Source organism: Mus musculus, chromosome 15 (genome assembly GCF_000001635.26).
Source record: "Mus musculus strain C57BL/6J chromosome 15, GRCm38.p6 C57BL/6J".
Classification (NCBI taxonomy): Eukaryota; Metazoa; Chordata; class Mammalia; order Rodentia; family Muridae; genus Mus; species Mus musculus.
In genome coordinates this window covers 57,749,630-57,771,906 of record NC_000081.6, presented here as the reverse complement: position 1 = coordinate 57,771,906, position 22,277 = coordinate 57,749,630, and the positions used below count along the sequence as shown (strand labels likewise).

Below are 22,277 nucleotides of genomic sequence, written 5' to 3'. Positions count from 1 at the left end.
ACGTGTGCAGAAGGATCCTGTTGTGGCGTCTGCTTTGCTGGCGAGTCAGGGCGCGCGCAAGACATAGCAGTAAGTGCATCATTCTGTCAAGGACTCAGGCTTGGTGCAGACGAAGAACAAGAAGAAGCAGTGGGATTGGCATCTAGGGTGTGAGAAGGGATGTGGTTGGAAATGAGATTGGAAAGGAAGGGAGCATGAGACCTTTCCAGGCTCAGGACAAAGTCTAGAAGTCAAACTATGCATAGCAAAAGGTATAGATGGGTACAGGTTCTGGGAAGTACATGCTCTGACTTTTTGTTTATTGGTGTTTTGAGACAGGATACACTGGCCTCAAATGCACTCTGTTAAGTCCTCCTGCTGCACTCTCTTGAATGCTGAGATGTCAGATACAAGACACCATACCTGGCTTTGGCTCATAATTTAAGAATTAACAGTTTGGTTAGGTCTTGAGTGGGGAGACACTTTTTAGTAGCCTGAATGAGAATATCTCCCTGTATTGGCTGGTTCTGTGTGTCAACTTGACACAAGCTGGAGTTATCACAAAGAAAGGAGCCTCCCTTGAGGAAAGGCCTCCATGAAATCCAGCTGTAAGGCATTTTTTAATTAGTGACCGATAGGGGAGGGCTCAGACCTTTGTGAGTGGTCCCAACCCTGGGCTGGTGGTCCTGGGTTCTATAAGAAAGTAAGCTGAGCAAGCCAGGGGAAGCTATCCAATAAGCAGCACCCTTCCATGGCTTCTGCATCAGCTCCTGCCTCCCAAGTTCCTGCCCTGTGACTTCCTCTGGTGATGAACAGCAATGTGGAAATATAAGCTAAATAAACCCTTTCCTGTCCAACTTGCTTCTTGGTTATGATGTTTTGTACAGGATTAGAAACCCTGACTAAGACATCCCCCTATGGGCAGATGTTTGAAAATTTGACCCCCAGTTAGTGGCACAATTTAGGAAGGTTCAAGAGGTGTGGTTTTGCTGCATGGAGTATGTCACTGGAGACAGGCTCTGAGAGTTCAAGAGTCCTTGACACTTCTGGCTCACTTTCTCTGCTTCATGCTTTCAAGTGAGGGTGTTAGCGGTAGGCTTTATGCTGCATCTGCCATCTTTAGAGCTTGCTGCCATGCTTTCTTGCCATCATGGGCTCTAACCCTCTTGAAGTGTAAACCCCAGCAGACTCTCTCCTCTATAAACTGCCTTAGCAATAGTGTTTAGTAACAGCAGCACAGAAGCAACTAATGTGTCCCTCATGTCCATATAGGAGATGGAAGGGTCTGTACCTTGGCCAGAAATAGAGACTAGAAAACAATAAAACTGTTGTCCCTGTATCTGGGGAGGAAGAGGACATTCTAGGGACCTAGAGACGAATTTTGGGTGTTTCATTAATGTTATTTTCTGTGCAGGATAGAAACAAAGAAAAAGCCTCCAAATGAAATCGAAGATTCTAGGGAGGCAGAGGACCACGGTCATAATGGTCATAATGTTGGCAAAAGCATGCAGCTTTTTCTGTGTGTGCACGTGTGCATACACATGTAGAATGATGTGATGAAAAGCTCTTGTTTCCAGCTCTCCCTTTAAAGTAACAATAGCCACAACATAAAAGAATACAGTGCGTGCGAAGCTTGTGTCTGAAACAAGGCCAGAGAAAAATGAAATTAATCACATGGGGGAGGAAGCTACCTCGGGGGCAGATGAAGACAGTGAGCTATTAATGTCGAGTCTGATTCAAAACCACTAAAATCAGAACTTCTAGTTAAGAGTTAGGGACTACACTTAAAATGGCTCTCTATTTCAAGTGGGACATGGGAGCTGGGATGGAAAATGATTTAAGTTAATTAAATCTAGGGCTTAATGAAGTGTTTGTTCTTGGATACACACTGCATCCTTCTTGCATGGCTAATATAGGTCTGAGTACGTAGCATGATTGCATTTAGGAGCTTAAAGTGGGAAGGAGGTGTGGGTGTCCGTTGGACCTATGAATACAGAGATGTTTTGAACAGGGAGAATCAGAGTGGGAGATGAGTGACTTATGTGGGGACAGAGCCCCTTCTCAGGAGAGTCAGATTGGGGAGAGCTGGTTTCTAGTCTCTGTACTGCCTCTCATTTGACCCTGGCCAGGTGACTCATCCCAAAGGACTCCTCATCTTCTTGTCACACGGCACACCTTGGATGGCTCTACCCCATGCCACGGATGGTATTTGTCAATGTGTTTCATTTCCATTTGTGTCTTAATGTTCAGCAGCAATGCCAGGCGGGTGCGGTTTCCTGAGTTTACCCGTGTGATGCTGTGAGTGCTTGATATGCATTAACTCACTGAGTGCTCTGAGATGCCAGCCTGCTCTGTGGAGGGGCAAATGGGCACAGAGAAGTGACTGAGTTGCGCAGGTGGCATGGATAGTTACTGCTACAGAAGGATGCTCAACTCTGATTAGTTTGTGTCCGTCTTCACTTTTACCTCCTCTAGGAACAGGTTACCAGAACCTAACTTACTCAGTTTCCCTCTCCGTACAATTTAGAAATTCATTTCTGCCATGCTCTTCCCCGTAAGAGAAAAGGCCACATTGTCAACGTGCTTAAAGGGCTTCATGGACAGGTCTGCTGTGCCAACAGTGGAGGCTGATCACTTCAGCCTGGCTCCTTTTATTCTTGTTATCCAGGCCCATGTGGCAGAAATGTCCTGTCAGCAATGTCACACCTGCATCGGAAGACCTAGCTCAAGTTGGCCACTGGGTGTCAACATCAAGTGTTGTGACTAAGAGAGAGGATGCTGCAGCTCTCTGAGTATGTCAGTGACTTAACTCGTGCTGACCCAATTCTTGGCAAGAAGCAACACACAGAAGGAAGGGTTGAGTTTTGCTCAGAGTTTGAGTGGATGTTCAAGGGGATAGTGTCCATCATGGTGGGCGGCATGCAGCACGAATGTGATACCCTCTTGGCTGGGTCTGCTTTCCAACTACAAGTAGAAGGGCAGGAACGAAGGTGAACCACTCGCCTTTTCCCTTTTCTTCAGTCTGGGACTCTAGCCCATGGAGGCATGGTGCTGTCCACACCCAGGGTGGGTCTTTCCCTTTTAGTAGAATTGCTCCAGACATGACCTGTGTTATGTCTCTTGGGTGATTTTACAAGTTGACAATGGAGATGAACTACCATCCGGAGTCACTCAGGTTCATAGAGCTCAAATTGTGCACTGGAATGTCCCGTCTTGGTTGCTTCTTGGAGGCACACAGGACCTCCTAGCTTGAATTCCCACAGTCGGAAGAGCAGGCAGCAGGCAGCAATGGGTTTGCGTACTCCCGGGGCTGTGATGTGGTTTCTATGGCACGGATTCCACAAGCCCTGTCCTCCTTTAGGGGCAACTGGGTCTCTAGCTTCAGAAAGACAACAGCAACTCTATTCTAGTTCCTCTTCTGAGCATCTTCCTACTGAGCAGAAGTTGGAAAATATGCCAGTTTTGGACCAGCCAGTCAGCTTGTGTCCACATTCCAGCCCTACCACAGTGGGACCTCTGGAAGCCACATACTGTCCTGAACCTTGGGCTCTTCCCTCTGAAAGTCCAGTGACCATGCTTGGGTGATAGCTCAGTCATGATGCCTCCTCACCCCCATGCTCTGTGGCACAGCTCAGTGGAGCTCTCTCACGGTGGCTCTGCGTTGTGACTGGCTTTGGGAGGGTGGATATTAGTGATAACTAAGGCTTCTATATGTCCTGTTATTTTCTCTTTGTAGACTCTACTGTCGCTCCCATGAGGTCATGCCATGGTAAGCCTCTACAGGGTGAATGACTTATCCAGCTTTGGCGTTTGTCATCCTAGTTGAGGTTACCTCATGTCAAGCAGCACACAGTCCATGTTCCCCCTAAACTGACATCAAATATGTTAGCCATCTCATGGAATGAGAGGCCATTGATTTCACCCTTCAGACCTGGGAGCTGACTAAATATGTCCTACTGTCCTCCATAGGCTTATGGGGTTGTTTGATACAAAGCACTACCATGGTAATAAATAACCAAAATAGCCAGAGAAGGGGTTTTAAAAATTGGGGCATGCTATTCCTTAATGACTTTGCCTGTATTTTGGTGCACAATTTGAACTTCCCTTTCTCTGCTTGTTTCTTTGCTCTGGGATACAACAGGCAGGGGCTGTTATTTAACACACACACACACACACACACACACACACACACACACACACACACACATGCACTCGCGCACCTATGCTCGCCATACAGATACTCAGTGAAATCCTAGTAGGAGGAACAGAAAACTGTAAGTCTTATACCTTCCCTTCTGTTTTCCCTTTCTTCTCCCAATCTATTTATTTTAATAAAAGTCTTATATACAGTCTAAATAAACAGGTTATATTTGTTTAAGACAAGCTTTCTGCTGGTGCCAAGAATCTACTTCTTCAACTGTGGAGCCAGACCACGCTCCCTCCCTCGGATACAGCTCATGTCTGCTGCTGCAGGCTCCTTCCTCCGCACCAGAGGCTCTTCCCTGCTTCAGTCCCATGCTGTCAGTGGACATTCCTGGCTTCTGTGGTAGCCGTGGCCGTTTACCTAGGGGATTTTCAAGACTTCATCTAGAGATCCTGGAACTCCATGGCACCTCGATGTCCTCCCTTGCAAAGTGAGGATGGTGAGGATTATATAGTCTCACAGACTTATCTGTGAAATTTCAATGAGATCGTACAGCTCCAAATCAGCCTCAGAGATGCAGAAGAGTAAGCATTTGGTACATGCTAGCTCCTATAATGATAAACGTGGTACTATGGACAAAGAAGTCCTACCTAGCATCTATGTCATACTTGGCATGTCTCACTGTTTTAAATACTTTTCCCTAGGTCTTCTCATGTATTTATTGTGTTTTGAACCCCATGGCAGCTATCTGTGAAGATAGTGCTATATTCCCAATTTATGGATGAGAAAACTGAGAGACCACCGTATTGTTCTCTCCGCTTTAGTTATCCATCCATTTTTCTCATTGCAGATCTAGAGGGTAATGACTTTTGCCTTCAAAAGCTTACTACAGTGCCTGGTGTACAGACTAACTCAATGATGGAGGAGGCCAGAGCGTAGTGATGGTCTTTTCCGTCTTGACACACCCCTTTGAGGCAGGGGTCTGGATCGCCTAATCTCTGCACCTTCTGCTACTGAATCAGCTGCCTTGGACAGATGGCGCTTTGACGAGGAGGCACAGGCTGATTCTCGGCCTGGCATGCACACTCTGGGCTCTCTCTTCACATGCTGTCTTACAATTCAGCCTGACTCAAGGCCCAGGAAGCAGACAAGGCTCTCAGCATCCCCAGATGAGCTGGGGGGTGGGGGGTGGGGGTGGGTTCGGCAGCTCGGTGTAGAAAGCAGTATTTAATAATGCTATCACGCTACCCTGTCCTCATGAAACCGTTGTGACATCCTGCATTTAAAAATGTGACAAGCTTCAATTGCTATGCATGACCCATGTCTGGCATCACAGTGACTCCTGGCCCCAGAGCACCTGCATTTTCTGGTGACAAACAGCTTACAGGGATCAGGGGACGGATGGCTTTGTGCAAAGTTGTCCTCATGGACCCTTCTAAGCCCTCTGTGGTGCGGTTGTTCTGCCCGCCTGTCAGAGTATAATTTTCATTAAATATTAAAGAGCTGTTTGTTAAAATAATGTCGTCATGGCAACAGAGTTGGGTGGGGGTGCCAGAACAGCCTAGCGCTGCCCAAATTGCAGCATATTAATCAAGTGCTTTGCACTACGAAGTGAGCCTTCCTTTGAGCTATCTGGTGACAATGACTCTGGAGGATCCAGGAACTTTTGCAAGCTGCTGGTGCCAAAGATGAAGGCTGTCATGAGGTCCTGGAGCTGAGTTGTGCTTGTTGGATGGGTGGATGGATGGATGGCTGGATGGACAAATGAAGGAATTCTGGAAAACAAATTCTAGCTGTTTGTGTTAGAGCTGTTTCTGACAGATCTTCTGCTTTTCATTTGCCCTTTTATCGTGGGGAGGAGTTTTGCCAGAAAGTTGGGGGAAAAGAGCCAGGACAGCAAATCAGGGGGTGGGGGCACTGTTTCTTTTGCTCACAGGGAGAACAAGTGGCAGCAACAGAGAGGCAAAGTAAAGAAGCTTAGAAGCAGGCTGCCTGGGTCAAATCCTAGCTAGCTCCCTGTACTGTGAGGAGTGACTCACTCTCCCAAACCTGTCCTTCCACCTTTGTCAGCCGACCACAGCTGTGTTGGCTTTGTGTCTGAGGACAGGTGAGAGATGACAAATAATAGCCTCAAATCCCAACCACCCAATTTTCCACTGGCCTGTTATTGCTACGGGCACCGCAGCTCTGGCTACAGAGGTTGTCAATGATACCACTGAAGGACTATTTCAAGGTGCACTCACATTTGAAAGAGCCCAGTGGGTCCTGTCCGCTGCCCAAGTGTTTTCTGAAGTCTGTATGTTCTCCATGGAAGGGGCCAGATGGTGGTCGTACACCACTGTCTGGTGTACGAGGGGATCCATCAAATTGTCATGACCTAGAAGGCTGGGTTCCAGGATTGTGCAGGGCTTTTAAGAGGCGTGGCTTAATGAAGGTGATTAGGTCATTGGGAGTGCCACCCCTGGAGGAGATTAAAGTAGTTCTCTCAGGGCCTTTATTAGTGCTAGGGAGACTAAGGCAACATAATGAAAACAAGCCTGAATCTCTTGTCTCTGGCTTTCTGTCTTGTCATATGTCTCTTCCACACATGCTTCTAACATCCACCAAACAAGCCTCTTATCTTTATATATTATCCAGACTCAGATTTTTTTTTTTTTGTTATAGCAACTGAAAATGGAGCAATACACAGTTTCCATAGAAGAGTCAAGTTTGGGGTTTTTGTTTTGCAGTTATAAACACAGGCAAACATTTTTAGCTCACATTCCACATATACAGCAGAGACATGGCTGGTCCCTGCTGTACCGCCTTAGGAAGAAATACAGAAAAAATGGAGACAAAGCGAAAGGAGACATAATGCTTCCCTTCCTTTACCTGAAAAAGTGGGTTGAAGGGAGAGAGAGAAAGGAGAGAGAGAGGGGGGGGGGGAGAGATCCCCTCAAAGATTTAGAATATCCCCATACCTCAAGGATGAGGCTTCTGAGTGCCCCCTCTGCAGAGTCTTTTTCTCTTCATGCCCCTGCCCCATTAATGCCTTTACTGGCTGACTTCTGTCTGTTGTGTCTTTTCTCTGCTGCTATCTGATGCACCCAAGATCTTTTTCCTTGCCTCTTAATTCTTTAACTGGCAGAGAAAATGAACCCAATCAAGACTCTTAGATGGCAAGAGGGAGGAGGCAGGAACTGGACATTGAGCCACACCATGTTCCCTGGGGCCAGCAGCTGGTAACTGACTTCGGAGCAGGGTCAGAAACAGGAAAGAGACAGCAGGAAAGATGCACACCCAGTAGACCATACACAGCATCTCCAGATTGGAGAACGACCTCAGAGCGAGTAACTTCATCCTGGTTCCACCATGTAGCTACAGCAGAGCCTCTGACTACAGCCCCAGCTTTACCTCTGACCCCCATGACACTCTGGATGAAGGGGTGATCATGATGAAGTCCTTGCTGTGTCCTGGCACAGTTTTATACTAATCATGGAATCCTTATGACCCTGTCCCCATTTCTCAGATGAGGAGACTGAAGCACAGAGAGGCCAGCAACTTGCCCAAGGCCACAAAGCCAGTGGAGAGCCAGGACTTGAACGTGGTGGTGTACTCTAGGACCCCTGTCCTTCTGCACAAATATTCTCTCCTTGCATTCCCCTTCCCCACTTTATCTCACCACCATCGGCTCAGCACCTATTATGTGCCAGGGCCTGTGCGTGCAAGGACACAGTTATCCTCACAGCTCAGCTTTAAGGATGTCATGGTTCATGTCGCAGAGTCACCATCCAGCCCACTTCCTCTGCGTTCCCTTTCTTTCCTCTCCCCTTCTGTCCTCAAACAGTGGCATCACTACCCTGAGGACACAGAGACCAGTCACTTGTGCTAAGTCTGATCTTGGACTCACTCCTGCCTAATGCCCTCATTTAGGTCTGGAGTCCAGCTCTTCTCCTGTCTGGCAGGTAGGGGTTTGGTCATCCGAATGTGTGGGATAAGTCTTGTCCCTGCCAAGGATTCCAAACTTCTGGGTAAAGTCCATTTCATATTCTCTGGCATCCACCTACTTGGGTCTTACCCATGTATTCCCTTATTCCTCCTGTGAATTGGGCAGAAGGGTGACACCCCATCCCCACCCCCTTTTTTATACAGGCTCCCTAGGCCTTTTCTTCCACTCTGAGCAGTCAGCCTATTAGACCAAATCTTCTGATGGTGTGACTAGCAGAACGTTCTTTGGGTAGCCCTGCTGTGGGAGGGGCCACTGCTAAGCCACTCCCCAGAAAAACCTCCCATCATACTCTTTGCATACTCTTCATCTATCATGTACACCAGGTATTTAGGATTACAGATGTGCGTGTGAGCTGTCCGGCATCAGCTGGTGGCACTGGGGCACAGGAAAGACGCAAGGTTTCCTTACTCAGTAGACTCTGCAGTGGCCACCGGTCTTCTCCTCAGCCTCCATCCTCTTCCTATACATCCCACCCCTCAAAGGTTCTAGATTATCACAGAAGAGGGGAAAACACTGCTTTATCAAAGCTTCCCACTTCAGTATTTTTCATGACATTTGTCCAGCCTCTCCTTGAATTCTGTCACTGACAGGGAACTCCCTAGTGACCCAACTTTTTCACTGCATTTGTGCATATCTCTTGTCAGGGAGTTTTGCTTAGTCCAAGTCATCAACAATCCCCGCCCCCACCCCCCTCTGCCCCCCAGCTCTTATCAGGGCTAGTACTTTAGGGTGGCTTTGCCTACTGGCTAAGCCAGGCACTACACACTGTGTTCTAAGACTTTTTCCCCTCATTTTGAACATAACTCTAAAAATATGTCCCTGGCCTGGAAGTCTGAGTTGCTGTCATCTGTGCAGAGAGGGGAGAGCCAGCCACCTGCAGGCTCATGGCGTCTAGGGAAGCCCTGGCAGGAAGCCATTCTGGGAGGTTTACACCTGGAAGCTTGGCTCTGTGCTGTGTCCAGGTGCTGGGTGGATGGAAACAGAGTTGCCAGGTTGGCTTTCCCATGCAGCTCCTATCCTTTCCCCGACATCAACCTGGGCCAGGTGCAAGCACAGCCCACTGCTGTACCACTTACCAGTGTCTGCTGTGAGTTCCTTACATCCTGGGGATCTTGCAGCCAGATTCCCAGAGCAGCCAGTGCATGGAGACCTGCAAAGAAGAAGAGACTGTGTGAGAAGCAGGGCAGAACAAACCAGGTATCCAGCTCTGTATCCAAGCAGGACCAAGCCCTTGGGAAACTAGGATGGAGGTGGGAAGGGGAAAATAAACCCCTGTAAGGACCCAGGCACTCATCAAAGCAACTTCACAATCTCCAGGCTTTGTGGCAATTCTGAGCCAGAGAAAGAAGAGGAACAAAAAAAGTGGGGGGAGGGGACCCCAACTCTGGATGAGTCAGCAGTTTGTAGCAAAAAAGAATTTTTAGGCGTGTGAAAGCAAAGGCAGATGGCTTGGGTGTGGAAAGGGGTTTGGGCTTGTCTAACCTCACTCAGTGTCTCCTCAGAGCATCCTTGCCTCTCACCAGCAGCAGGTTGTGCAGGGTTTCTTTAGGGTACCAGCAAAGGGGGACGCTCAGTGTCCAGGCTTCAAGCAGAAAAGATAATGCAGTCCTTAAAGCAAAAGGCCCCAAGGCCTGTGGAGAGACTCCTGCCAAACACACCCTGTGTGCTTTGAAAATTCCTCTGGAGAGCTGTAGCTGGCAGAACAGGGCGTGTGTGTGTGTGTGTGTGTGTGTGTGTGTGTGTGTGCGCGAACGCGGGGCCTCTGCTTCTGTGCCATAGCATGGTGAGCTGAGGTCTAGGCCCTAGAGCTCTGCAGGCAGTCAGTGGGGGTACCTTGTAAGGACACATGGGGCTGCTTACGGCTTGTGGGACTCCCTTCCCTTGCTCCCCATGGCCATGATCCTCAAACCCTGTCTTTTTTTTTTCTTCTTGTTTCCTTATGAACTCCCAAGTGAACTTTCTGTGTTCTCACGGGGGAAACCTTTTGACCCCGTAAAGAGAATCATCAGGGCTGGAGTTAGTGTTTATTGAGTCTTTACCACGCTCCCCACACTTGCTCTTGACACACCTGAGCAGGATTCTTGCTGTGCAGACGTGTTCCTTTGAATAGCAAAGTGCAAACTCACAAACTCACACCTCAAGAGAGAGAGCCTAGCTGGGAAGGCAGGCTCCGGGCTGTGGATTCGGAGGTTGCATTTTAACAAGAGCCATAGGCGACGTGCGGGCTGTACGACAGGCTTTATTATTCTCTCAGCCATGGGAGGAAGTCTCTGACCATTGCCGGGTGAGGAAATGAGCTAGGGAAGCCACAGTTAGCTGCCTCCGCTAAAGAGCTGGTGACGGGGAGAGTGGATTCAAGCCATTTCCATTGGCTTCTGGAAACTGCATTCCTTTCTACCACACTATCTGTGGGCGGAGTAAAAGGAAGGGCCAGGCAGGCCATGCTTAGTAAGAGTGGCTTGGGAAGAGCAGTCTGCTGCAGTGGGGAGTGATGAGCTCAGGCCAGAGACGAGCATCCCCTTCTCTGTTATGTTAAAATCCCCAGGTCTTGGACCATTCCCCTCGTGTGTGTGTGTGTGTGTGTGTGTGTGTGTGTGTGTGTGTGTGTGTGAAACGGACGGACGGACACAAGCTTCTGCATAGAGTCCCAGTGTCTAATTGATTCTGATTCAAAGAATTCAGATCTCTCATCCCTACCCATAGAATGACCTATCTGGGAGAAGAGCCCTCCCCTTCCCCAAGGAGACCAGGCAGTGAGTGAGTGACCCTTAGGAAGTGCTATTTCAGGCAGGTGAGAGTTACTATTCTCTGTTTCCAAGAGAAGACCAGAGGCCTCAAGCTAGCCATGATGGGGGAAGGGATGTCACACATAGTTTATTTATTCTCTTCTTACACAGTAACTCCCCACTGTAGCCTCTACTCCAACCCCCACTCCTCTCAGTCCCCCCCCCCCCCATACCTTCCTACTCCTCCACATCCCCTGCTCCTCAAGTTCCTTTTAAGAAAGAGCAGGTTTCCCAGGGATAGCACTCAAACGGAGCATAGCAAGTTACAATAAGACTAGGCACAAACCTTCCTATCCAGGCTGAACGAGGCAACTCAGTAGGAGGAAAGGGACCCATGAGCAGGCAAAAGAGTCAGAGATAACCCCACTCCCACTGTTAGAAGTTCCTCCAAAACTCCAAGCTAAACAGCTGCAGCATGTTTGCAGAGGACCTAGGTCAGACCCATGCAGGCTCCATGATCATCACTTCAGTCTCTGTGAGTCCCTGTGAGCCCTGCTTAGTTGATTCCGTGGGACATGGTCTTATGGTGTCCTCAAGCCCTCTGGTTCTTACAATCCTTCTCTCCCTCTTTTATAGGGTTCTGTGGGCAAAAGAATGAGGAAAGGGATGTCCCAGGGAGGTTTGTTTGTTTGTTTCAAAGAATTATTTATTTATGCATACAGATACAATGTAGCTCTCTTCAGACACACCAGAAGAGGGCATCTGATCTCATTATACATGGTTGTGAGCCACCATGTGGTTGCTGGGAGTTGAACTCAGGACTGGAAGAGCATTCAGTGCTCTTAACCTCTGAGCTATCTCTCCAGGCTCCATCCCCTTTCAATGCTCTTGATTAGTGACATCCTACTCCATGTTTTGATTCCAAACTCACATTATAAGATGGGTTTTTTTTTAAAAAAAAAGATTTATTTATTTATTTATTACATGTAAGTACACTGTAGCTGTCTTCAGACCCTCCAGAAGAGGGAGTCAGATCTCATTATGGATGGTTGTGAGCCACCATGTGGTTGCTGGGATTTGAACTTCGGACCTTCGGGAGAGCAGTCGGGTGCTCTTACCCACTGAGCCATCTCACCAGCCCATAAGATGGGTTTTTGTGGGACGCATGGACAAAGACAGAGATAGTCCACAACCCACATAGGTCCATGGCTGTTTTTTTCTCAATCTCAAGTAGCCCATTGGTATCCTTGATTTAAAGTTAGGCTCCCCTCCCATGAAGCATTGGTTTCAGGACCCTATCTGGGTATTAAAATCCTCCTCTAAGAGACAGAGAGTCATGACTGGTTGCTTGACACAAGTGAGCTGTAGTCATCAGAGAGGGAGGAGCCTCAGTTGAAGAAATACCTCCATAAGATCCAGCAGAAAGGCATTTTCTCAACTAGTGATCAACAGGGGAGGGCCCAGCCCATAGTGGGTGGTGCCATGCCTGGGCTGGTGGTCCTAGATTCTATAAGAAAGCAGACTGAGTAAGCCATGAGATGTAAGTCAGTAAACAGAACCCCTCCATGGCCTCTGCATTAACTCCTGCCTTCAGGTTCCTGCGTTTGAGTTCCTGTCCTGACCTCCTTTGGGAATGAACAGCAATGTGGAAGTGGAAGAGTTTATTCAAACTCTTCCCTCCCCAACTTGTTTTTTGATCATTGTGTTTTGTTGCAGCAATAGAAACCCTGACTAAGGCACATGCCAAGAAAATGCAGACACTTCCTTGGTTCACACAAATGTCCTACCCTTTCAAGCACCAGCAGTGGGGTGCCAAGTGCCCTGAAAGGTGACCACAGCACACCACACAGCATGCCCCCACACCTCCTTGACTCAGCTGTGGTTGCATGTAGTTTCAGAAGGATTTCCTGAGCCCTTTACAAAGGCTGGACAAAGCTGTCCACCTCGGCTCCACCTTTCTGAAGCCTGGGCCTGCTCCGACACCTGATATCCTGTGACTTGTCCTTTCTCTTCAACCTGCTAACCTCAGCCCTTCCATAGCCCCAGTCTTCTATCTGCCTCCCGTCAACATCCACCTTTTACAGAAAATTGATGAGAATTCCATCTGTGTGTCCTGTCTCGCTGATGTCTGCCAGTTCCAGCTCCTACGCTCTGGGCAGCCCCATGGCTGGGCTGGGGCAGGCTACTCTCTCAAACATTCCGCCCTCCTTCCTACCCTAATTACTAGCATCTCACCCTGATGTCTGATGGAGGTAGAGTAGAACTGGGTAAGCGATGGCCGTCCCTCTTATTTGTGACAGTTCCGATTGTTATTCACAGGCGATTAGGCAGCCACCAGAGCACAGAGTAGCACAATGATTTGGCTGGGGTCCCACCAGCAGGGACTCTCAGACCCGGAGACCAGGCTCACAGAATCAGTTCTGTGCTTTGGTTTATTCATGAACACAGCTTTTCTCCAGCCCCCTAGAGCAGTGGGTCTCAACCTTCCTAATGCTGTGACTCTTTAATACAGTTTCCTCATGTTGTGGTGATCCCCCACACCCTAAAATTATTTCTGTTACTACTTCATAGTTCTAACTTGAATGCCGTTATGAATCCTGATGTAAATATGTTTTGAATGTAGAGGTTTGCCAAAGGGGTCGCGACCCACAGGTTGAGAACCACTGTTCCAGCTAACCGTTAGTTTTGACAAGCATGATAAATGGTGTGATGCATGGAGATGAAAGGCACTGGGCTGCTGCTCTTGCATGGCCCCTTCTTTGACTCCAGTTATTTCTTCTTTCTGTGCACCTTGGGGGGCTATGCACATAGCCTGCCTCCTCCTCCTGCGTGGGAGGGATGCCAGATAGCAATGGTAGGGACTGCCTTAGTATATGCCCAGTGGAGCCTGCAGCTCTGGGTATGAATGGCAGAGCTCAAAAGGAGACTATGAATGAATGAAAGGCTCTGTAGCATCCTTAGATCTCCAAATATGCACGTCTCCTCTCTTGCTGGCCTACAACCCCTGCCACACTGGCCCTATGAAGCAAAATGTTACTGAGAAAAAATATGCAGACAGAATTTCCTTATATGGGTCACTGTTTTGCCTCTGGGCCTGGTCTAATCTTGTTACACTGCTGGGCACTTTAAAAGCTAGGGCTGGAGAGAGCTCAGATGTTAAGAGCACTGGCTGCTCTTCCGAGAACCTGGGTTCAATTCCCAACACCCACATGGCAGTTCACAACTGTCTGCAGCTCCAGTTCCAGAGGATCTGACACCCTCTCATACATATACATGCAGGTAAAACACCAATGCACATGAAATAAAAATTTAAAAATTCCCAAAGGTATTACATGATCTGTACATCTTGAAGAAGAAGAAGAAAATAAAAAGACCGGGGCTATATTAAAGGTTTGCAATTGAGAGACACCCTCTGCTAGGATGTCTTCCTCTAATATAGACCATTCCATGTTCATTCAGCAAACATGTACTGGGCAGTAAGAAACCACTCACAACATGTCGTTGTACCCTAAGGCAAAAGCATCATACGGAGAACCATGGCACAGGGAGCCCTGGGCTCTGGCTGGACCCAACATAGACTACGACCAGGAGAGGGGGCAGAAACTGAAGGAGACAGAAAGCCACACACTGCTTCTGCGGAGCCTCAGCTTGGTTATCACTCCCTGGCCTGGTAATGTGATAATCACCTATTCCAGGTGATATCCCACCTCGGTCAGCAGCATCAGATTCCCAGAACCAAGGTGGATGCTGACTGCACATGACTTGTCTGGGATTACAGCCTTAGAAGGCGGAGGCAGGGTCCCTGGGTTAAGTGGTAAAAAATGCAGCTCTGGATTTGACCAATAGACCCTGCCTCTATGAATTAGGTAGAAAGAATATCTAGCTCAGCTCTCCACATACAGACACACACTTATACCCATGCATACAGTGCACCTACATACATGGAACATGTGTACACATCATTCACATATGTGTGTGTGTGTGTGTGTGTGTGTGTATCTATGCCTGAGAAAAGGAGGGAAAGCCACTCATAGTGGTACCCATGCTTATAATCTTAGCGTTGGAGAGATGGAGACAGGAAGATTCTTAGGGTACATTAGCTTAACCCGTGAGACCCAAGTCCCAATAAGAGTCCCTATCTTAAAAATAGGTGGACAGTGCTGAACTGCTTATACTAGAGGCTGACTCCTGGCCTCCACAGACATGGGCATGCACATGTATGCACACATACGTAGGTGTACCTGCAAAAACATGAACATGCATGCACGCGTGCCCACAATGAAAGAGGGAGAAAACACTTCCTCTTCATCGTTGTCCAGCACAGGGATATCCTGAGCTCCAGGGAGGGCTACAACTGTTTTGTCCCAGGCTGCTCCTTTCTTGTTTCTCCACCCCCTTACAGGGGCACAGATTACAGGCCACGCTGTGGATAAGGTGAACCCTGGCTTTACCAGAACGGGGACAAAGACATCAAAGCCATTATTGTGCTAATCCTAGCACAGTTCAATGGGGCCAAACTTGCAAGGAGGGCACATGAGGCCAACACAGAATGAGGTGACTCCCAAGAGACATAGGGGTGGGGGTGGGGGAATAGAGAAGGGGAAAGTTGTGTAAAAGAGGGGGTGGGTGCCTACGGTGGGAGAGACATGAAGGTAATCAGAGTGGCTGTGGTGGAGAGGGCAGCAAAGGAAGATGGGAGTTCTCTGGGCCTTGAAAGCCTTTCAGTGAGTTGAATCTTCACCTGGGAGAGACGAAAGGCCATCAGTGACCTGGATTCTGTATCTGGTCCAGACTCAGGGTTAGTCACAAGTGTCTGTTGAACGGAATTCTGCCTCCCCTGTATCTGGGTACTCCATAATTTGAAAGCTTTGCTTAGAACTCTGAAATCTTCAGATAGAGCAACCACAGTGCTGTCTGATTTATGGAGAGAAGAATTCTTGCTTGAGCCTCCTTTGTCTGGCCCAGGGAATCCTGGCTCCACTGTGGCTGTTGTCAGGTGTGTGTGGAGATGGGGATGGGGATGGGGATGGGGATGGGGGATGGGGGATGGGGGATGGGGGATGGGGGATAGGGATGGGGGATGGGGGGTGGGGGATGGGGGAGTGGTGAAAACACCTCTGATTACAGCTCTCAGCACTGCTGCGAGGTTGGGAAGCCATGGGAATCTTGAATCTTCCTGTGAGACACAAAGGTGAGCTGGAAACCCAAGCTCCCAGGGCTGGCAGTGGTTTCTTTCTTTAAATAAACAGCTCCAGCAGAGACAGCATCAACTGGGAATTTTTCCATAATCTCCAAGAAAGAAGAGTCAAACACAGACAATGGAGGAGGCTGGGATACAGGACTCAAAGGATGTCATGACAGGTTAGGACTTGCAGGTGTCACCTCAGCGTGGGCTTACCCGTCTCTCTCCTGGCTGTGGACCCTAATGTCTTTGGTCCACTGAGATGTTATGTCCCTGCCTACAGACCGACAGATGGTGTCTTTTATTCAAGAGTTTTGTGGCTGGAGACAAGATACACACACACACACACACACACACACACACAGAGTCAACTATAAAGCTGAATAGGATGGAGATTAAGTAGTTTTATAATTAGGTTTGTGATTATAATTGTTCTGCCCCTCACATCATGCTAGCTACTGCGTGAACTCACCGTACTGACTACTGCTGAGTCTGCTTCCCTTCTCCTCAGCATCCCCTATTTTTGACTGCATTTAACAAAAACCTGGATTTCCAGAGGGTATCAGGTAAACCCACAGACATTCTATTGTCCTATGAGTGACTGAGTGGGTAGAGATAAGAGAAAGTAACTACCTGTGGGCTTCTCCCAGCTGGGCTTTGTTTCCAGCCCTTTATTAAATATCTTAAATATCAGTTGCCTTCAGGGTCGAAATAAAATTGCCAGAAGTTTTCACTTTGCTCTCATAAATAATACTCACTAAACTCATTTTTCTTAAAAAAGAAAAACTCTGTGTGTGTGTGTGTGTGTGTGTGTGTGTGTGTGTGTGAACATGCACCTGAGCACAAAATGCTGACTCAAGGCTGGAGACTTGCTGTCTCCTTAACCCCGTCCACATCTGTCCAGCCACAGGAATTGAGAAAAGAGTGCTTGATGTGGTGCCTAGCCCAGAACTAACGAGAGACTCAGGCTTTCCTCCGCCCCACCTCTGCTTCCCTGGCTTTGCTCTGGCCAAGTGTAACTGGGGTCACACTGCACATAGGCAAGTACATACACACAGTAACTGTAGGGAATCGAATGCAGGGGCTGGAAAAGATTTGGCAGCAAACCAATGTCAAACTTCAGTGTCAAGGCGATATAGTATATTTTTTTTAAAGCTGAAATACAATTCTGTACCATGGACCACCCCAGACTGAGCGCCTCCACAGATGTTGTCAAGCATATGGTGGCCGCGGAAGGAGGCACTTCCCCTGCGTGACTCATTAAGTCATCGCAGCCGCGCAGGCAGGTGCTATGATTATCCCTAATTTACAAATGAGGACACTGAGGCATCTAAGTGTTAATAACTCACTCAGGTCCCACAGTGTACAGGGGGTGGAGCTAAGACTCACAGGCGCTCTTACATACGCCACCATTTCCTCTACAAGGGCAGAATCCTTCTGCACAGAAGAAAGATTTACTCCACAAATACCTCTCTAACACTTCAAGTACAAACACTGCATCAGGTGTCGAAGAGGAGGCTGGTGTGTGTGTGTGTGTGTGTGTGTAGCTTTGCAGCTTGGTTGTTGCTTTCAATGGGCTTAAAATTACATAGAGAAGTAAGAATCTATGCATAAATAAAGGAGGGAAGACACCCACGGTGGGACCATGACGTGGCATGGGAGGGACTGCCAAGGTGGAAACTCTGGCTAGGATGACCACATGGGCTGGGTGGTAGGATTGCCATTTATTCTGGATTAAAGGACACACAGGATTCAAACAGAAGGTCTTGCTTCCTAATGGCACTGCCCCTGGGGATTCCCATCTTGGTCCTGAGTTAGGAGCCACTCTCCCTAGGTGGAAAGGTCATTCCTGTGGTCACTGAACCTCCATGTATGGCAGGAGAGACTTGTAGGCAGAGACGAGTGGGGAAGAGCACACCTCAGGACTAGAGGTGGAAGAGAGGCAGGAGGCTATCCGAATGAAGTGGAGACATGCAGACCTGGTCAGGGCGGGAGCTCCAGCCTTGTGTGTGTGTGTGTGTGTGTGTGTGTGTATGTGTATCTGATTGGTTCTGACAAAGTCCATGTGCCTAGGTTTCAGTTCCAGCCTCCTACAAGGGGGGACAGGAAGGGAGGTCCTCCTTGTCCCCGCTATGTGGAACCTTGGAGAGCTCCCATCTTGTCACCTCTGTAGATGAGAGAATCAAGGGCTGCACTCCATTTGGGGGAAGTTCTTGGAATTGAACCCAGTTGGTATGAGGGCCAGGGTACTCCTTTTCTCTCACTCCCTCCTCATGCACTCTGTGGACTTCTGAGAGGTTCAGGAGGCTATGGCCATGACATGAGAAGAGGAGAGGAGGCAGCCGAGCCTCGGATGCTCCAGTGGTACAGTTCTCTGTACCTTGGGGTCTTAGTGATGGATCCTGACAGTACCAGATCAGGTCACCAGCCTGGGACCTCCCCCTTCCCTGCACATCTCCTTCACGGGGACCCTTGCCCCATCCTCAGGAAGTTTCTGGGAACCCGTGACTAGTTTCTCTATGGCCACAGCTTTCCCTAACAAGACATGCATCTGGTAGTGACTCACACACTGGATTTCTGCCCAAGGCCGTACATCTTGAGTGGGGAGAACATTTTCTTGAACTGACAACCTGCCCACCCTGCGGTGACAATGGAGGCTGCCTTTGTCAGCCAACACTGATGTCATTCAAATGGCACTTGGACCTCCTTGCCTGAGTTGTCCTAAGATTCCAGTGTCCCTCAGATACCAGATTCTTCCTCAAAATTTCCCTCCCCTGGAGGGTTAGCCACTCTCTTCTCCTCCTTCCCCTCCCTTGATCATCATTTCTGCTCCATCACCCTCCCAAGTTCTCTCCAGCCCTTGTTCAGCTGCTCCATTTTGAAATATCGTTCAGCCATGATTTGCATCCCAGTCCTGGTATAGACAGGAGAACTGTGCAGCAGTCGTGTCCCTGAGGGTGGCAGACTCAAGGAGGAGGCCATTTGTGCTAATCACAGCAAACACCATGAATAACAGTGCTCAATGCCAAGTGTGCCCACTCCCAGGTCCTCAGACTTCTGTCCCTTACCTAGAATTCTGTGCCTGGGGCTGTATTACCGTTATCTTCTGGGCAAAGTCCTCTCCCAGAAAGACTCTCCTAATCTCCTTCTAACGTCCTCCCCTAGACCCTTGTCTTACTCTCTAGTTAATTTTCCTATGTCATATAGCATATTCTCAAACTAATGATTTGTTTATTGCCTAAACAGTGGCTTGCTGCTCGTCTGTCACTTGGGTAACAATAGGTGCCCGAGGACGGCAGCTCTGGAAAGGAACCAACCAGAACAGGGAAGAGACAATGTAGAACGGGAGAAAGTCTTTACCAACCAAATATCCAACAGGGCATTAATACCTAAGGTCAATCTAGGGCATTTCTATCTCCAAAAATTAAATACTAAGAACAATCCAATCACCCAGTCAACAAGTGGGCTATTGATCTGAATAGGCAGTTCTCAAAAGAAGAAGTGCAAATGGCTAATAAGTACCGGAGAAAACAAAAACCAAACACACAACCTCCTTAACCATCAAGAAGATGCAAACTGCTTTGAAATTCTATCTCACCAAAGTCAGAATGGCTATGTCTATAAAAAAATCAATGTATCTTGGTGACAGGCTTGGGAACACAGAGCCCTTACATTCTGCTGATGAGAACATAAGCTGGTGGAGCCACTAAGACAATTAGCGTGGTGCCTCCTCAGAAAGCTAAAACCAACTACTGTATGATCCAGCTGTACCGTTCCTGAATATACTCCCCACCCAAAATGTATGTGTCATAATTACACATTGGCTTTTGGGTCTACACTACTGACAGTTCAAATTTGGAACCAGTCTAGATGCCCACATCTTGGATAATGAAAATGTGGTATGTGTACACAATGGAATTTCACCCAGTTACAAAGAATGCAATTATATCATTGTTCAGGGAAATAATTTGTGCTAAAGGTCATCATGCTAAATAAAATAAGCCAGGTCAAGAAAAGTAAATATTGTATGCTTCCTCTCATTTGGGGAAATCTAGATTTAAATGTATATAGATGTATGCATGAGTGTGTGTGTGTGTGTGTATGTGTGTGTGTTGAGAGAGAGAGAGAGAGAGAGAGAGAGAGAGAATAAAGTAGAGATTATGAGGGAAGTAAGACATCTGAAGAGAATGAGGAGCAAGAGAAGGATAACAGAATATACATGACATGAAATCAGAGTGGGAACTCATTATGGGGAAGAAGTGGACTAAAAAAAAATGGAGCAAGGACTGGGAGAGTGCATGAGTGGGCAAGCAAGAGCAAAACCTAAGGGCATATGTAGGAAGATGCCTTATTGAAGCTTATTGCTTTGCATGTTCACTAAAAAGGAGGAGGAGGGGCAATGAGGAAGAGGAAGAAAGATGCTGTATACTATCACCACCGGATTTCCAGAATCCCCTAGAGGTCCAGCTTGGCACGTCTGGTGAAGGCTCCTGGTTTGCCTGGCACCATGAGTGTGCACTAACCTGGCTAAGCCCACAAACCCTCTGTGAATGGTATTATTCTCTCCAACTCGACGCGAGGCTCTGAAAACTCCGAAACCCACTAGTTCCCTCTGATCTTTTGGGAAATATGTGGCTGAGTTGCCCATTAAACTTGAATTTATCTGATAAGATAGCCCATGATTTGAATTGTTAAGACATTCCTCATAGACCCAATGACATAAAAAGCTAATTTCTATGATGCCAAATTGCTAGTGAAGAGCTTCCCTCCTCCCCCATCTAAGCACTGACAAGACATGAGGCTCCAGGGAGCCCCCAGGAGTCTCAGACTAGCTGTTCATGGTTCACGTTTCAACAAAGCAAACATGTTTTGTTGGTCTGGCGCTATGAGGCAAAAAGGGCCAGGTGGTTGTGGTGCACTCCTTCAATCCCAGGACTCAGGAGGCAGAGGCAGATGGATCTCTGTGATTTCCAGGCCAGCCTGGTCTACAGAGTGAGTCCCAGGACAGCCAGGGCTACACAGAGAAACCCTGCCTCAAAAACAAACAAACAAACAAACAAACAAGCAAACAAACAAACAAAGCAAGAAGAAAGGAATCACAAGGCCCTTAGGAAGGGTCACGTTCTTTGTCATTTTGCCTCTAGCTGCCTTCCTCCCACACTGTCCTAGATCTCTCAGATGTATGAAATGTGTTCAGGTGCTTGTGGCACTTGTTGACAGCTACAGAGGGTGCCCTGGGCAGCATGAGGAGGGAGAAGTTGGGTAGAGGAGGCTGTGTGGAGAGGGTGAGGCTTGCCCGGTACATGGAAGATGAGTGGAGCCAAGTGTCAGCAGAGCATTGTGAGCCAGTAGTTCTAGAGAGCAGGGCCAGAGGGAGGATGAGACTGAGCAGCCGCAGCAAGGTTGACAGAGGGTGGGGAAGGAGAGGAGCCAGCACACCAAGTGGGAGCATAGCACAAGCAGTGGGCACGTGGTGTATGAATGCCACACCAAGGAATCTAGACATTCTTCTATAGGACTAGGAGTCCCAGTGACTGGTCTTGCTACTTCTTAGCTGTGTGATTTTGTATAAAGGAGGGTTTGAGGCTGCATAAAATGGGCACCCAAATGCTATGTACCCCAAAGGGGTTTAGAGAGGATCGGCGGGAAATCAACGGGGCTTGGTGAGGAGTCCTCAGCACAATTTCTGGTACACGAACTCGCTTAGAGAAGTCCAGCTATTGTCATAGTGTCTTTAACTCCATGGAGGTGTGGCAAAAGTGGGAGAAGGTGAGGATAACGGAAGGCTGGGCTTATTCCAGTGACATAGAAAAAGCCCTGGGTCTAGGGAGAGTCATAGTGGGTAGGGAGGGGTGTGACCTTCAGACCACCATTTCTAAGCCCGGTCTCTGTTTCCTTGTCTATAAAGTGCTAACAACCCTGGTAGTATACACAGGGCTCTGTGAATGAACGAAGGAAAGATGTGAGGCTCTGGTCAAGAAACTCTGGGTTTCCTTTTTCTATACAGAGCAGTGTTTGTGGATGGGGGGCGGCGGGAAGCAGGCACGGGGCTCTACAAGCCACAGATAGAAGGGAAGTAGCAATCTGTAGCACAGCAAGACCCAAGCAAGCACTCCATCAAAGGGAGCTGCGATTCAGACCTATCCGCCTAGTATCCCCAGCTGTGCCTGGCTCAGCCCGGTCTCCGTTCCTTCATTCACACCAATGACTCAAAACTCCCACTGCATTCTCAGTCTCAAAGAGCATAGGCGTTTCAGG

General features: G+C 48.2%; 1 protein-coding gene across 3 annotated transcripts in view; it reads right to left on the bottom strand.

Annotated features, from left to right (window-relative positions):
• The window catches only part of Zhx2 (zinc fingers and homeoboxes 2), a 145,166-nt gene that overhangs the window by 67,926 nt on the left and 54,963 nt on the right, over window positions 1–22,277 (bottom strand). For 2 of the 3 annotated variants that reach the window (NM_199449.2, XM_011245688.3), the window contains exon 2: window positions 9,188–9,261. The gene's annotated coding sequence lies outside the window, so the exon portion shown is untranslated. Of the gene's footprint in view, window positions 1–9,187; window positions 9,262–9,593; window positions 9,772–22,277 lie in introns of those variants that run through there. The other variant, XM_011245689.3, reaches the window with a different exon arrangement.